Raw genomic sequence first — 17,625 nt, 5'->3', positions numbered from 1 at the left:
AATCCTGCATAAGATCCAATGCGTCCCCTAGCCTTCCAGTACAACAAGTCATTAGAGAAATTGAGTAAATGAGTTTACCTAATAATGGACCATAGGTGGGGACTTCATAATGGCTTGCCCTTCCATAACGGGCTTCAGGATGTGCCAATGTCTCCTAAACTCCAAACGGGGTTAACCAATAATCCTATTAGGTGGTTTCTACTTCTAAAGGGGATAATATAGTTAAGGTACATCCTTCAAAAGGTGGTAGCATGTGACAAATAGGCGAATGAAGTAGGGAATTAAAAGGGGCAGCTCTGGGTCGCAAGTTGGGGTACAAGGGTAGCTAATAAGAGGGAAGCCCACACTTGGGTTTATAATGTGTAGGAAGGAGAAATCGTGGTACATGAGGTGCTATGGCCTTGATTTTTCCACCCTTCTTTTTATGCCTTTTGCCTTTTTATGGATTTCTTGATTAACTACTCGGGGCTCAAGGGGTTAGAGCATGATGTATAAGATTCCCCCTTTCAGGTGGGGCATGTTGACCACTACGTGTCATTGACCCATGGCAGTACACTCCTTTTTTTCGCAAAAGGGATAATGCTTGATCGATGTGTTCATGCCGTCCAACTATCATCATCACCAAGACTTCCAATATGTTATGTAAACCCATTTTTCATGTGTATAATGTAAATAATCTCAGCGGACCCGTGTCATGTATGTAATGACCTAGGTAAACCTACCTTTCTAGTGACTATTTCCATTCTAGGAGGTTTTTCGTCTCACCGATTCATTTTCGGATGATCGACAGAGTTTTTCCCTCCAGTCTTACCCCAAAGTTGGAATAGATTTTGTCGCTAGGATCTTAGGCGAGTCCCAGTGTTCTAGATTGAGTCTATGTAGAAGTAATTTGAGAATAATCCCAACTATTTGGTTAGATTATCTTATTACAAATTACTTGGTTTGCTAGATTATAGTTGTGTCGCAGAAATGGGTAGTCTGTAAGGGTCTATTACAAATGGGTTTCCCCCCTTATGATGTAAAAAATATGAAAATCATGATGTAAAGTGTCTTGAGGGTTGGGAAAATAATTTATCCCCTCATAGGTTAATTAATTAAATTCTTTGGCCCAAAATTAATTAAAATCCTAAGACAAAAATTTAATTAATTCTAAGTCTTAGGTAAATTTAAATTCTCCCAAGGCAAAATTCGTCAGTTCTAAAAAATTAAATTTTAAGAGGTCCCGAGACTAAGGTAAATTAATTATTTTGATAAATTTTAAACCTTTGATCCCTGGGGGTTAAGTCAAAGTCAAATTTTTGGGGAAATTAATTCAAAAATTCTATTTTTGAGTTAATTAAAATGCATTTAAATGAAAATTTCAAATTTTTTCAAAAAATTAAATATTTCGATGGATGAGATTAAAGGAAATTTTGATTTTCATCAACGATTGAGATTACTTTGCGAGGATCACTCGAGCTAGCCATTGGAGGATTTATCTTTAAATAGGAAGTCATTTGTTAGTCGATCTATCCGATCGTTGAGTCATGTGCTTAGCAAGAAGCTCTGATGTAATTTTTTTCTAGATAATAAAGAAAGACTTTGGGGTAAAAATACGCTAGTGTTACTTTTCATGGGAATGCTGCAAAATGTTTTATTTCATGCATAATTTTTTCTAAAGCCATTGATTGTAGCTTTTGAAGAGTGATTTGAGTACAGGTATCTTGCTCAATTGCTGGGGTTTGAATAATAATTTAATTTTTGAACATAATAACTGGTATCTCTATTTGTTTGAATTTAATTATTATTTTCTTGCTCCATTTTTAATGGCTAGATCGAGTTTTGCAGGGAAATCTTGAGTTAGATTATCGGGCGTTAGGGGAAGTTTTCAGTTGCACCAGCTAACTCCTGATCTGTATTTCCTGAAGAGCCCAACTAAATTAGCTCCGGGCTTATCTTAAGATTTTTGTTTTGTAATGCATGAGGGTTTCAAGTTAGCACCTCCTTTTAAAATTTAAATTTCTTAATTTCTGTGTGGCATAATGATAGATCTGGCTACCAAGAGCCTTCAGCTTGTAATTATTGTAATTATCTTACTGGATTTTTGGAGTTTCTAATTTCGTCATTGTATATATTATTTGGGTGTTTTGTCTTTGTTCTTGCAGGTACAATTATGAAAGGAAAATTTTATTTGAAGCCAGATCTAGGCCTTGGAGTGTAAGATTTGGCCTCCATATCATTTTGCAGGGGCATTATTCTTTTTATAGTTAGAGGGTTTGAGAATTTTAAATCTGTGGTTGTAATTAGTTTCTCCTAGAAGGAAATATAAAGCAAAAAATATATTGGTGTGAAATTTGAATTTTCTGGGTTTGTTCTGGGTTTTTTGAGGCTACCATTTGTTGCTTGGAAGCCTCTCTTTTCTCTGCTGCTTGGGGTTTTCCATCCGCTGCAATATTTTTTTTTAATTGCTACACTGTTGTCGCCCCTAAAAACCGCAATCTTTTCTCATCCCTGCACAAGCTCCCTTCTGCTACTGCCATTGTTGCCAACCTCCCTCGCCACCATTTTCGTTCACTCTCCAAACGCTACCTTATCTCTTTGACTCCTTCAACCTGCAATCTCACCCTCCAACACTGCTACCCAAGCTCCCTTATCTATCCACGTCCTTCTTCTAACACTGCCATTGCTCGTTTCCTTTGAATCTGCCCGATCTCCTGCTCTGCCATCTCCTGTGCTCTCTACTGTGTTTGCCCTCACTCCATCCTTCGCTCAGCCAGTATTCTCCTCCATTGCCGTCAACCTGCAAGGCACTCCCATAACGCTGCTCAGACCTGCAACATTATTTCTCCTCAGATCTTGTCCACAGTGCATTCTCCTTTGCGTGTTGGCATCATCATTCTCCGTTGAGCTCCTTTGCCGCTGCCATGCTGAACCTTCATACAAACAAATGAACCCGATTTTCCAATACCCTTTTTTTGTATTGTTAGGTTTTGGCTTTATTAAAATTTGAAATTTTTTTATTGGGTTGCTTTTTTTTCAATTTGTTTGGTTCACATTTCATTTTTTTTTTTGTGTTTTGTTTTTTATTTAAACTTGAAAGAAATCTCAAATATATATATATATATATATATATATATATATATTTTAATTTTAACTTTGATTTGTATTTCATTCTTTGGTTGCTTTTCACTTTTTTATTTTTATTCTGTTTTAATTTTTTTGATATTAATGACTTTGGTTTTATTTATTTATTTTGATTTTGTTTAAAATAAAAACTAAAAAATTTTAAAAAAATAATTTTTATGTGACTTTGATATTTATAGAGTTTTAAATCAAAAGAGGACTTTGCGCTTTCACATTAAAAAACTTAAATTTTTATGTGGCCTTTGGCCCATTAAAATTTAATTCATTAAGTCTTTTTTGATTATTTTACATTTGTCACATTAAAAAATTTAATTGATCATTTACCACGTTAAATTTGCTTCATAAGCTTAGCACATTAAAAATTGCCTAAGGAATAATTAAATTGTTAATCTAAAGTTTCTTCTTGGTGTCTTTTTTATGTTAAAGGTAAAATTTAAAAGGAAAATTGTGTGGTATTGGCTTTTTTATTTCTCTATAGTCAAACACACTTAATAGTTTTTAAATCGTCTCTAAAGATTGACTATAGGAGAAGGATAATTTTTCCTAGATCTTGGTCATTAAAGAAAATCATTCTGATTCTAGGATTGTGAATGGCTTAGCATTTGAATTTCATGGTTTCTTATGGTATTTAAATTTTTTGAAATTTAATTGCTAGAATATTTTTGCATGCTAATATTTTGATATAATTGTCCATGATCGTCACTTCTATTACATTTACAAATTTCTTTGAATAATTTGTTTTCATTTGGTTTATGGTTAACTAAACATTAAGGCACTGGTCTGAAAATCATTTCTATCTTGTGGTTGTGTCTTATTTGTCTTAATTGTGAGATCTATCCATCTCGATTAACCAAGACTTGTTTCACATTCATCAAGTTTTTCATCTTTAAGTCTCTTAAAGCTTGTGTTCCACATGTTACCCTCCTTCATTCACCCTAGGGACTACCCCCCTTGACTTGTCTAGGAGAGACTCTAAATGGAGTGAGTAAGGATTAGAGTGACAACCCTTACTTTGAGCGTTGTCACGGTGCCTGGACACTTTGTGCGACAACATTTTTTGGCGTCGTTGCCAGGGACAAGTTTATCTTGTTGCCGGGGTTCACGACATTTTTCAATCTTTTCTCTCCATCCCTTCATCTCCTCATTTCATCTTTTTCATTGGCCCGTCAAATGGCACAACATTTTTTGGTGCCGTTGCTGGGGACAAAGTTTTTCTGTCCTTGGTCCTCTCAATCTCTTCTCATCATTTGATCCTTTCATCTTCACCCATTTGTATTCATCTCATTTTCATGATATCATCTTCTGTGTCTACGTTAGATCTCTGTCCGGGTGGCGACTCCACTTCCTTCATCTTTTACAGGGGCATGTACTAGGAGGAACCCAAGTAGCTTGCCTAATCCGGCTCCGGATCCTGAAAGGGCTCTCAAAGCTAGATTACACAAGCTCTCTTCTTGTATACTCCTTGACAATCTCGGCCAGGAAGCTCTCTGTGACATCTATTCACTCTTCTTGAATCCTCTCGTTCTCGAAATCATGGATATTTATGAGCCTCTTAACTTTGCTAACATCCAGGGTTATCCCCATTACCTTCCCAATATTGGTATAGACAAGTTGCCCGCTTTCCAAGGAAATAATGCGATCACTGTTAAAAATCATTTATATGCTTTTCAGACTTGGTGGGCTAAATTTGCTAATGCTCATAATTATGAGGATGTGCAACTGAAATGCTTTGTCTTGACCTTTGAGCATGATGCAATGGATTGGTTTAGGGATAGGATTGATCATATCATTGATTCATTTGACTCCCTCCTTAATGCTTTTAGAGAGAAATTTGGTGATAGGAAAGAAGATCGATTTTTAGCAAAAGAATTAAAAGAAAGAAAATGAGACTTGTGAAGAATCTAATAAAAGGTTTAATGGTATGCTTAAAAAAGTATCTGCTGATTACAAACCAACTGATAAAATACTTCTAGAATATTATCTCGATGCTTATAATCCTAACACTTCTTATGAAGTAAGGAGGTCCAAGTCTGGTGACTACAAGGCTTGTCAAATCACAGTTGAAGAGCTGGAAAGAGATAAGAAGGCTTTTGGCAAATTTGAAATTCTTGGGTTTGATAGATCCATTGTTAAATTAAAAGAACCTAAAGGAAAAGAAAAGGAATCTGAAGAAGAACCTATGCAAAAACTACTTAAGAAGTTAGAAAATATGGAGTTAAATCAAGCTAGGATGATTGTTGATCATGCGAAGGAGATAACTACATTACAGTCTAGGTTGATTCAAATGGAGAGAGCTCAAATGCAAAATCTTCAACCTAGGGGTCAAAATAATAACAATAATTCAAATAATTGGCAGAAAAAGGGTCAAAACAGTGAGCAAGGGCCTCGCAATCCTCTTGAAACTAATAATCTTGTGGAGGATACCCCACCTTACTTTAGGGCCTGTGACGAGCTTCATGAAGAAGCTACTTGTCTCGTTATCAAGAGAATCATGCATCATGGGATGCTTGGGACAAGTAACTAGATAAACGTGGTTGGTAAAGAATATCATCTATCACAAGAAAATTGGGAAGAGGTCAAGGGAAATAGTCAACCTATCAGACCTTTTATATCTTCATATAGCATTAATAACTTTGGTGAAGAAATTGATGTATTGGTTAAACTTTTTAGTGAGGAGCCTCCTCCTAAGTGAGTTCTTGAAATTGATAAGGACAAGGGTTAACTTATCAGAGAAGAAGTCAAAATGATAATCAAGTTAATTCTCGAAGTCTTAACCCTGGATCAACTTTTGGTATGAATATTGATTTAGGAGGTTGGTTTAATAACTCTAAAGTTTTGGTTCCTGTCACCGAAATAGTGAAGATCCCCTCCCAAAAGGCCAAGTTACTAAATGCTATTGGCAGTACCCAGGTGAATGCAACTCTCTGAGGCTTTCTACTAGGATGCTCTCGTGTATTTGCAAAGTATAGAATCCTATAACAAAGGGCATTCTCCTTTTTTCATTACTTTGCTTGTTAATAATTATTGGTTATATGACTGCATGCTTGACTCTGGTGCTTCTGCTTGTGTGATGACTAAGAGAGTTATGGAACAACTTCACTTGAGGATATCTAGGCCTTACTATAACATATGTGCCATGGATTCGAAGAAAATTGAAGTTCATGGGTTAATTAAGAACTTACAAGTCCATCTATTTGTGTACCTCGATATCATGATTGTCATGGAAATATTTGTGTTTGATGTGCTTGATGCTTGGGGTATGTTGTTGTTTAGAAAATGGGCCTTTGATTTAGGAGGAAGCATTGAAATGAACTGGTCATATGATATGCTTCCTTCTCCTAATGGTCAAGGATTTCTTAAATTAAACAGAGAGCTCGCAAGGAAGTTCCATGTCAAAGATCTTAAAAGTCCCCATAATGAGATAACATGTGAACGACTAGACCCTGGGAATCATGCTATTTTATCTAATTCAATCATTCCCCTAGAGGTCACGGTTGATAACAAGGCAGGTGACTTAAAAGATAAAGTTTGGCATTTATCTTTGATGGTGCAACATCTAGGCATGGTAAAGGTGTTGAAATTGTCCTAAAATCTCCCCTTGGTCATATTTTCAAATTTGCATATCGGTTAGAATTTGAAGCAACCAACAATGTCGCTGAATATGAAGCCTTGTTGTTGGGTATTGAATTGGAAAAAGCCTTGAAAGTTAAATTGCTGAGTATCAAGGGCAATTCAGATTTAGTTATCACAACAAATCGAAAATAAATTTTACATGTAAAAATCAAAGATTAAGAAATTATAGAAATGATGTGTGGGATACCATGGAGTGTTTTGATGCCATCAATTTTGAAGCTATCCACAAGAGAGAAAAATATTTTAGCTGATGAGTTAGTTGTCTGATAAATTAATTGAAGATAAAACTAAGACGGATATCATTTTTAAACCTTCTATCCTAGATAAATCTGAAGATGAATAGGCCTTTGATAACGAAACACATGTTATTCACTTTCTAAATAATTTGGAGAAGTTTCATGGTTTTCAGGTAAATTCTGCCGAAGGCAGATCCAAACGGCTTAATTTTTAGAGAGGGAAGAGTCCTACCATATGCACGATTGAACATGGCACATCTGAAAAGCAGCTTACAGATTTGCTTGAAAGCAGACAAATGCTCAATATGCACTACATTGAATGCATTTGAGACCATGGGGCATCCTTTGTATTGTATTCCTAACCCTACACACTTTTATTTCAATATTTTATTTTGTAGGTAGATTTATGTTTTTCATGTTATTAGGATAGTTAATAAATGAAGAGCTTATATCTTCCCCGTGCTTAATATTATATGATGATTTTTGGATGGATGCTACTTATGTTATCTTGTGTGTTGCATGGATGCAGATTTTGGATTCTCACATTCCTCTGGTGCAACAACGCGTCCCCAAATAGAGTTAGATGTTGACCACTACGTGTCAACGACCCATAGCAGTACACCTCTTTTTTAATTTTCAAAGTCAAAAACACTTTAATACGAAAAGATATCAAGAGGGTTAACGCTTGATCGATGTGTTTGTGCCATCCAACTATAATCATCAGCCTGACTTCCAATATGTTATGTAAACCCATTCTTCATGTGTATAATGTAAATAATCTCAGCAGACCTGTGTCATGTATGTAACGACCTACCTAAACCTACCTTTTTAGTGATGATCTCCATTCTACGAGGTTTTTCGTCTCACCAATTCATTTTTGGATGATCAACAGAGTTTTTCCCTCTAGTCTTACCCCAAAGTTGGAATAGATTTTGTCACTAGGATCTTAGGCGAGTCCTAGTATTTTAGATTGAGTCTATGTAAAAGTAATTTGGAAATAATTCTAACTATTTGGTTAGATTATTTTATTACAAATTACTTGGTCTGCTGGATTATACTTGTGTTGCGGAAATGGGTAGTCTGTGAGAGTCTATTACAAATAGGTTTTCCCCCTTATGATGTAAAAAATATGAAAATCATGATGTAAAGTGTCTTAAGGGTTGGAAAAATAATTTATTCCCTTATAGGTTAATTAATTAAATTTTTTGGCCAAAAATTAATTAAAATCCTAAGCCAAAAATTTAATTAATTCTAAGTCCTAGGTAAATTTAAATTCTCCAAAGGCAAAGTTCGTTGGTCCTAAAAAAATAAATTTTAAGAGGTCCCAGGATTAAGGTAAATTAATTATTTTGATAAATTTTAAACTTTTGATCCCTGGGGGTTAAGTCAAAGTCAAATTTTTTGAGCAATTAATTCAAAAATTCTATTTTTGAGTTAATTAAAATGCATTTAAATGAAAATTTTGAATTTCTTCAAAAAATTAAATATTTCGACGGATGAGATTAAAAGAAATTTTGATCTTCATCAATGATCGAGATTAATTTGACGAGGATCACTCGAACTAGCTGTTGGAAGATTTATCTTTAAAAAGGATGTCATTTGTTAGTCGATTTATCCAATCTCTGAGTCGTGTGCTTAGCAAGAAGCTCTGATGTAATCTTTTTTCTGTATATTAAAGAAAGACTTTGGGGTTAAATTCTGCCGGTGTTACTCTTCATGGGAATGCTGTAAAATGTTTTATTTCATGCATATTTTTTCTAAAGCCATTGACGATAGCTTCTGAAGAGTGATTTGAGTACAGGTATCTTGCTCAGTTGCTAGGGTTGAAATAATAATTTAAATTTTGAACATAATAGCAGGTATATCTATTTGTATGAATTTAATTATTATTTTCTCGCTCTATTTTTAATAGATGGATCAAGTTTTGCAGGGAAATCTTGAGTTAGATTATCTGGCGTTAGGGAAGTTTCAGTTGGACCAGCCAACTCCTGATTTGTATTTCCCGAAGAGCCCAACTAAATTAGCTCTGGGCTTATCATAAGATTTTTTTTTTTGTGATGCATGATGGTTTTGAGTTAACACCTTCTTTTAAAATTTAAAATTTTTAATTTCTGTGCGGCATAATGATAGATCTGGCTACCAAGAGCCTTTAGTTTGTAATTGTGAAAATTCTGTCATTGCAACAATTGATTTACTTTTCGTACTTATTTCATCATAAGTTATTCATGAAATTACTTCAACAAACATTAAAATGAATACTGCTGCAGATATCACACCGTAATACAGAAACAAGCATACGCACACATTGACACCGTTATTTTGGACTAATGTCCCCGGAAAAACCCAATGTAGGAAAATCGGTGCAGCAAGGGAGGATTTTATTATTCAGCAATTTTTTAGTACAACAGGGTGCCAAATTGGCTTACCCACAGATAGACAAATTTCCAGCACTTCTTTTGAACTCAGCGTAGGCCCTACTGACCTCTACGTCAGCCTAAAACCCTCTGCGTCAACCTACTGAGGCTCTACGCAGCCTCTCTGGCCTTTTGCGTCACTCCTGCAGCCTATGCGTGGATGACACAGGCCTTACTGGCTCTGCGCAGTCTCTGCTGCGTCTGTGTGGTTTTCTTTGGCCCTGCGTCTGCCTCTTCTTCCTCTGCGCTGATCTCCCATCTCTCTGATCCGTACTTGTTGTCTCCTGACTGTTTTCCAGTCCACTGGTTCAATTTCTCAGCAAACCCCGCTCCAGAAATTGAATTAACTGGTCTCCCTCAGTGTCTTCTCCAAGTGACTCTCAAGCCTCCTCTTATACTTTTCTCATTGACAAATCAACGACCGAGATTGAGTCCCTAATCAACGGCTAAGATTAGATCTGGCTTGATCCATGTCTTTTAGACCATTCTAACACAGTTTCATATTAATACACATTAATATTTTATTTTCCCTCAGTTTAGACTTAGGGACTTCATTAAAAATATTAATTATTTTAATATCTCCTGAACTGTTTAGAATCTGCCCAAACCCTTTCTGGGTATTGGAGATCTCATGTGCCCAACCTCTCCACCAAATTTCGTGTCTAGAGCACATCCGATGCTAACCCAAATCAAAAGTAATTATTGTAATTATCTAACTGGGTTTCTGGGGTTTCTAATTTCATCATTGTATATAACATTTGGATGTTTTGTTTCTGTTGTTGCAGGTACAAATCTGAAAGAAAATTTTTACTTGAAGCCAGATCTAGGCCTTGGAGGCTATGTTGCACGAAACTTCTAGGAACCCGGTGTTTCGGGCTGTACCCGTACCTAAAACTCCGAAACTCGACCATCATGTAATCATCTGTGAGAGTTAATATAGACATGTTTTTCTTTCTAAATCGTCATCTATGAGTCTTATTCCATTTTTTCTTGCAAAGATAATGTGTTATTCACTTATATATATATATATATATATATTATGTTTCGACGGACGTTTCTATTTTTTGGAGGTGATGTTTCTAAACGTACTCGTTTCGGAAACTCCGAAATGTTTCGGTGTTTCGTGCAACTTAGCTTGGAGGGTAAGATCTTGCCTCAATATCATTTTGTAGGGGCATTATTCTTTTTACAGTTCGAGGGTTTGAGAATTTTAAATCTGTTGTTGTTATAAGTTTCTCTTGGAAGGAAATCTGAAGCAAAAAATATATTGGTGTGAAATTTGAATTTTTTTGGGTTTGTTCTAGGCTTTTTGAGGCTACCATTTGCTGCCTGAAAGCCTCTCTTTTCTCTGTTGCCTGGGGTTTTCCATCTGTTGCAACTTTAGTTAATTAATTTATTTATTTGCTGCACTGTCGTTGCCCCTCAAAAAAGCAGTGTTTCCTCATCCCTGCACAAGCTCCCTTCTGCTGCCGCCATTGCTGCCAACCTCCCTTGCTACCCATATGCGTTCGCCCTCCAAATGCCGCCTTATCTCCGTGGTTCCCTCAACTTGTGACCTCTCCCTCCAACACTGCTACCTGAGCTCCCTTATCTCTTTGCGTTCTTCTAACGCTGCCATTGCTCGTTGCCTTCGAATTTGCGCGATCTCCTGTGCTGCCATCTCCTATGCTCTTTGCTGCATCTACCCTCACTTCATCCTTTGCTTAGCCAATATTCTCCTCTTCGTCGTCAACCTGCAAGGCTCTCCCATAACACTGCTCGGACCCGCAAAATCATTTCTCCTCAGACCCTGTTCGTAGTCCATTCTCTTCTGCATGGTGCCATCATCGCTCTTCGTCAAGCTCCCTTGCTGCCGCCATGTTCAACATGCATACAAACAAATGAACCCGATTTTCCAATACCCTTTTTTTGTATTGTTAGTTTTTGGCTTTATTAAAATTTTTCTTTTTTTTAATTGGGTTGCTTTTTTTTTATTTGTTTGGTTCACATTTCATTTTTTGGTGTTTTGATTTTTATTTAAACTCGAAAGAAATCTCACAAAATAAAATTTTTTATTTTAATTTTTAACTTTGATTTGTATTTCGTTCTTTGGTTGCTTTTCACTTTTTTATTTTTATTTTTATTTTTATTTTTGTTTTAATTTTTTTGATATTAATGACTTTGGTTTTATTTATGTTTTGATTTTTTTTTTTGGTTTTGATTTTGTTTAAAATAAAAAACATTTTTATGTGAATTTGATATTTATAGAATTTTAAATCAAAAGAGGACTTTGAGCTTTCAATTTAAAAAACTTAAATTTTTATGTGGCTTTTGGCCCATTAAAATTTAATTCATCAAGTATTTTTGATTTTTTTTACATTTGTCACAGTCACATTAAAAAATCTAATTGATCATTTATTGCATTAAATTTGCTTCATAAGGCACATTAAATAATTGCCTAAGGAATAATTAAATTGTTAATCTAAATTTCCTTCTTAGTGTCTTTTCTGTGTTAAAGGTAAAATTTAAAAGGAAAATGATTTGGTATTGACTTTTTTATTTCTCTATAGTCAAACACGCTTAATAATTTTTAAATTGTCTCTAAAGATTGACTATAGGAGCACGATAATTGTTTCTAGATCTTGGTCATTAAAGAAAATCATTCTGATTCTAGGATTGTGAATGGCTTAGCATTTGAATTTCATGGTTTCTCATGGTATTTAAATTTTTCGAAATTTAATTGCTAGAATATTTTTGCATGCTAAGATTTTGATATAATTGTCCAGGATTGTCACTTTTATTAAATTTACAAATTTCTCTGAATAACTTGTTTTCATTTGGTTTATGGTTAATTGAACATTAAGTCATTGGTCTAAAAATCATTTCTATCTTGTGGTTGTGTCTTATTTTTCTTAATTGTTAGATCTATGCATCTCGGTTAACCAGGATTTGTTTTACATTCATCAAGTTGTTCATCTTTAAGTCTCCTAGAGCCTGTGTTCCACATGCTACCCTCATTCATTCACTCTAGGGATTACCCCCCTTGATTTGTCTAGGAGAGAGTCTAAATGGAGTGAGTAAAGATTAGAGTGACAACCCTTACTCTTAGCGTTGTCGCAGTGCCTGGACACTTTATGCGACAATAGGGCAGTTCATTACCCACCAAGGGTTGGGAGAATCATGGGTTCCTATATGATGAAGAAGGCTCATAAAACTTGTAGGAACTAGGGTGATAGCCATGATGATGTGGTAGAGCTCATGTGTTTCCTTTTGCCCACGTGCTAAATGTATTTGTCTCGGCCATATTTTGCATTTTGTGGTACATTTTCCTGTTGAATGTGTCCATATATGCTTTTATCTTCTTTTTTTTTTCCAGTTGCATTAACTTCCGGGCTTCATTCCAGGCCATGACGCAAGGTGTGGGCAAAGGGGAACGAGCAAGCTAACCCTATGTGAACGCAATGGAGGAATGTGGACGTGGGCGGGAAAAATGATGAATGGGGTAGTAATGAATGGAAAGAGGGTAATATAAGTGGATAAGGGAGCAGGATCATAGAACCGAAATTGGGGTTTCCCGTGAAATACTAACCTTGGAATCAAATGGTTAGTAAAAGAGATCCAACGGGACTAGAATCCAAGGTTAATTCCTAAAAGGGGGAGGGGTCTAAGGGACAAAAGCACAAACCTAGCCCATTCGTTCCACCAAATCTCCCCAATTATTCCATGCCCAGAAGTGTCCATGATAAGCAAACTACAATACTCAATTTCCAAATGACAAGGCATACCTTTAGATTCAGGAGGCCCACCTTCAAACATAAGAGCATGGAAGATGGGCGATGGACCACATGGATGGCTTAGGTGGCGGAGAAAATGGCACAATGAGCTAGCTGTTTCCTGCAAGGGGATGCTGATTGCCGATTGAGGACCATCTTGGAGAAAAATATTTTTCCTAGGGATATTACCCGCAAAATGGTGGGTAACATCTGGCTCCAACTGGGACGTGATCTCTCGAAGAAGTGGGTGAAGCTACTCGAACAGGAGGTCACGAGAACTCCAACAATCTCTTGGTTATTGTAGATCTGTCACTTGCACATATAGTATATGGAAAAACACGGGGCTGCATGCTTTTGCGGTGTCTCATGATTGCACATACTATATGTTAGGCCATAAAATCAACAGAAAATAACATATGCAAATATGCACCTATATACCATGAGAAATATCATATGATGTTATCACTATTGCAGAAATCAACACGCAATGCATCCTATCGTAACATGCATATAGTAAGCCTAATACTAAGTGTAACCATAAAGCTAGTGCAACCAACATATCATCACATCAATATACATATGCCTGCCAGTATGATTACTCATGGAGCAACTCTCAAATTGAATGCGGACATAGTCACATGGCGGATGAAGCGGGAAAATATGATCTCCATCTGAGGTAAAGGGAAGTTCTAGGAGAAAGAAAATAGGTCAATCATTCTCAAGAACTCGTTATCACAATCATTTTCTACAATATTTTGCTTTGTAGATGCCACAAGGTTGTGATGAGAGGGGAACGAAAGGCTAGGGAGAGAAGGAGTGCAACAAACGGGTCTCTCAAGGTGATGGTCACATTGGGGAGGGGAGGTTGCGGAGTGATCACAACCCTGAGGATGAGTCAAAGGGGATAAAGTATATTCAATGAAGGGTTCTTCCTTGACACCATATTCAGAAAGGGGAAAGGGGCATTGTCACTCGAGGTCATATCAAAAGAGACGAGGGAATTACTTGAGGAAGACTCAAGGTGATGAACAAGAGGGAAAGGCAAAGGGGAGGGTGAAGTATCATATTCAACGAGATTTCCTTCCCCACAATCTAAAGGCTCAAGTGATTTGAATACATAGTCATAAGGTGGGTAGGTGGGAGCCTCATTGCTTTCCTCATTATAAGCATCAAAGATTGGGCTTTCGTTAAAAGGAGAATCAATCACTTCCAACTGTCCTTCTTCATGCAAGGGAAAATAATAATTCTCCTTCCCAAAGGTATCGATGGATATGTCATTGCAAGTAATGTCTGGGATAAAGGAAAAACCAATCTCAATCTCATCTTCCTTGTCAGTATCATAAATGGGAGCACAATCAAATTGGGGCCCAACAATCTCCCATTTCTCCTTTTCAATGCGGAAATAATCTCCAATGTCATTTTCCAAGGAGCTCATGGGATCACCTTCCTCAAGGTTTTCAAAAGGAGAGTCATCAAGAGTGATATCCTTGAGAAAGGTAAGGTTAGTCTCGGCCTTACTTTCCATAACTTCATTCTCCTCAACACATGTGCTCTCAAAATCATCTTGTCCGTCTTGTAGCCCCAACGAGGACTCATCTTCCAGCTTGTAAGGTCCCACCTTACCAACCATCAGTGTTATTCTAAGGCGAACTCAAAATGTGATTTACGTTTAAGTTTTTAAGATGTAAAAGTTAATGCAAGGTTATATATCTATATTTTTATTTTTATTTTTATTGGTATTATTTATAATACATACTAATTTCTACTAACTAACTAACCCATGGTAATATTAAACTTCTCATTAAGGCTACGTCATGGTTCCTCAAGATCCAAAACTTACAGCCATAAGTCTTAAAATCACATCAAATGATAGAGTCTTTAGTGGGATAAATAATATCAATATTTACAAACCACAATTTCCAATAAGCTAATTGTTCATTTTGTTGCATTTAACAATGTTTAAGAGTGACTAATTTGATTTTGTTCTAGATAATATGCCTATGAATTCTTTTGTAAAACAAAGGAAAGAAAAACAAGATAACTCAACTTCTAAAGGAGTGGTTTCCAATTATTATGAATTCATATGTGAGCTAACAATTACAACATTTCACCTAACCAATTTGCCTTCCATGGATTTTTACTTCAATGGAATCATCATGCTTATTCTTTGAGATATTTTCAAAAACACCTTGGTTGCAAATCTTAAATTGACTAAGTCCTTTTTATAGACAATTCATAGATGTAATTAGCTACAACCATTGAAGCATTATGTCAAACAATTTGCAAGCATGAAATGTACAACCATTGAGGCATTTTGTCAAACACTTACAACCATAACCCTTAAAGTGATTTCACCAAAATTAACTAACATGAATCTATGATTACAGAATTTCTTTTTCTTTGTCAGTAATGCCAAGAAGTGAACCTAATACATAAGTACAACTGTCATCCATCTTGATTGCTGCATATACAAAAAATTAGGCACATAACGACTATAAATATTTAAGAATTTTTACAAATAGCTCGCAACGATGTAACTACAACGATCGAAAATTTTGAACAACAGTTAGCAGTCACAAAACAAGCTGCTAACTATTAAACTATCAAACAAGCAGTCTCAAGTCTATTAAACTATAAATGTATTAACCATTGATACTTTAAAATAATAATTCAAAGTTTATATAACAGACTGATTTCATAAAAAGAGATTACTAGGTAAATCACAACTACAAAAAAAAAGCAGCAAGACAAACCACTAGGCAGCAGCAACAAATTTGTAAAATATAGAAGATTACAGAACCGGATTCTGAAACTCTGTTTTTTGAAATCAAAGTTGGGGCGGCATTGTTGTAAGGTACGGATACCCCCTAAAGTTAAAATAAATCGAAATAGAAACGCCCATAAATGTGATTATTTAGAACCACAACAAAAAACAATTCATACTATTTCATTTATCCCTTTTGTCAAACATATACTTTGAAAACTTATCTACAGTTGTAAAAAGAAAAGGAAAACCCAATTTTATGCTATTAACATATTTTCATAAAACTCATGGCAGCGTGAATGCTTCAACCATTAAGACATGATGTAAATCAACTTGCAATGAAACTTGTACAAAAAAAAACTTACATAAAATAAGCTACAGTTATTGCAAAATTCCTTCAACATTTAGTGTGCAGCATTTGATATACATCTAAGTTTCAGTCAACAACCAAATAAGCAAAACCATGTAATGAACTACAAAAAGAAACACAATATAATGTTGTCAACATACCTGGCAATGAATTTATACAACTCAAAAAATGGGAGTATGCTCCGATCCAATGAGAGTATGCTCAAGCTCCAATATCCTTACCAACTCATTGTGAACCACCCAGTTTTACTCCCAACCATATCCAAGAAGAACTTCTCCTCCTGGAACCCTCGAGCTGCAAAAGCTCACAAGCAGTACCAAAAGACAACAGTAGAGAGATTTGCAAGGCAAACTAAGGAAGCAAATTTTCATTTCCTCTCAATACCACTCATGGCCAACCTCAATAGCTAAAGATCTTAGGATTTTAACAATAATATCAGATTTATTATGGAAGCAATTGACTACTCTCCATATCTCTCCCTCTCACTATTTTCCTCAAGTCTCTTCCACTTTTGGCCTCCTAATCCTCAAGTGAGAATACATGAAACTCATATATAGGAGGAGCAACCAATTCTTGTCATAAAGGAGGAGTAATGTGCATGCATTGGATTCCATTTAGAGGAGTGTAACTTATGCCATTAAGGAGAGGTATGCATGCTTTAGTTAAGGAGAGTGTAACATATGCATTAAAGAGAGCGTAAGATGAATATTTTATGACATATTTTTAATGAGTGAAAATGAATATGCCATTTTTTGATGAGCGCATAAAATAGAGTATAATGAACTATTTAAAGGGAGAGAGAGAGAGCCATGAGAGTCATGAATGAGATGTGTGAATTCTAACAACTTGTAATTCCTTTTTAACAATAATATCATAGTCACGTAAAATATAATAATAATATTAATAATATTGAGGATTCAATAAAAATTGAACTATTAGGATTGATTAATGATAAGTTAATTCGTTTTTCTTCAACTCCGTTTGATTACCAATTTATGTAAAGTGATTTACTATTTTTGGAAAGTCGTGCTTGAGATGCTGGACATGACTTTCTAATTTTAGAAAGTCATTCTAGAATTGTGAGAATGAAATTTTATTTAAGGAAATTCATCCATGAGTGGTATTTTTATTCTAGAGAATAGGGATACCACACCCCTATTTCATGCATCTCCGTGCCTTAGTAGATTGAGGACTCCGCGCTTTGATCTACACCAAAGATCCAATCTTCCACAACTTGATCTTTTTAAATATTCAGGGCTCCGCGCCCTAAATATACAAAACTCCACGTCTTTATCTTTCTTGGATTTAGGACTCCACGCCCTAATTTCCATGC

At 35.6% G+C, this 17,625-nt stretch overlaps 1 protein-coding gene across 5 annotated transcripts in view; it reads left to right on the top strand.

Annotated features, from left to right (window-relative positions):
• LOC149229484 (thylakoid lumenal P17.1 protein) overlaps positions 1-17,625 on the top strand; it is a 301,289-nt gene that overhangs the window by 68,198 nt on the left and 215,466 nt on the right. For 2 of the 5 annotated variants that reach the window (XR_016247290.1, XR_016247291.1), the window contains exon 3: positions 2,145-2,196. The exons of the other annotated variants lie outside the window; for them this stretch is intronic. The gene's annotated coding sequence lies outside the window, so the exon portion shown is untranslated. The remainder of the gene's footprint in view (positions 1-2,144; positions 2,197-17,625) is intronic. 5 annotated transcript variants of the gene reach the window in all.

Source organism: Pinus tabuliformis, chromosome J (genome assembly GCF_031772625.1).
Source record: "Pinus tabuliformis cultivar Carrire ecotype Pingquan chromosome J, CPIR1, whole genome shotgun sequence".
Taxonomy (NCBI): domain Eukaryota; kingdom Viridiplantae; phylum Streptophyta; class Pinopsida; order Pinales; family Pinaceae; genus Pinus; species Pinus tabuliformis.
The sequence above is the reverse complement of the archived record's forward strand: the minus strand, read 5'-3'. Positions and strand labels throughout refer to the sequence as shown.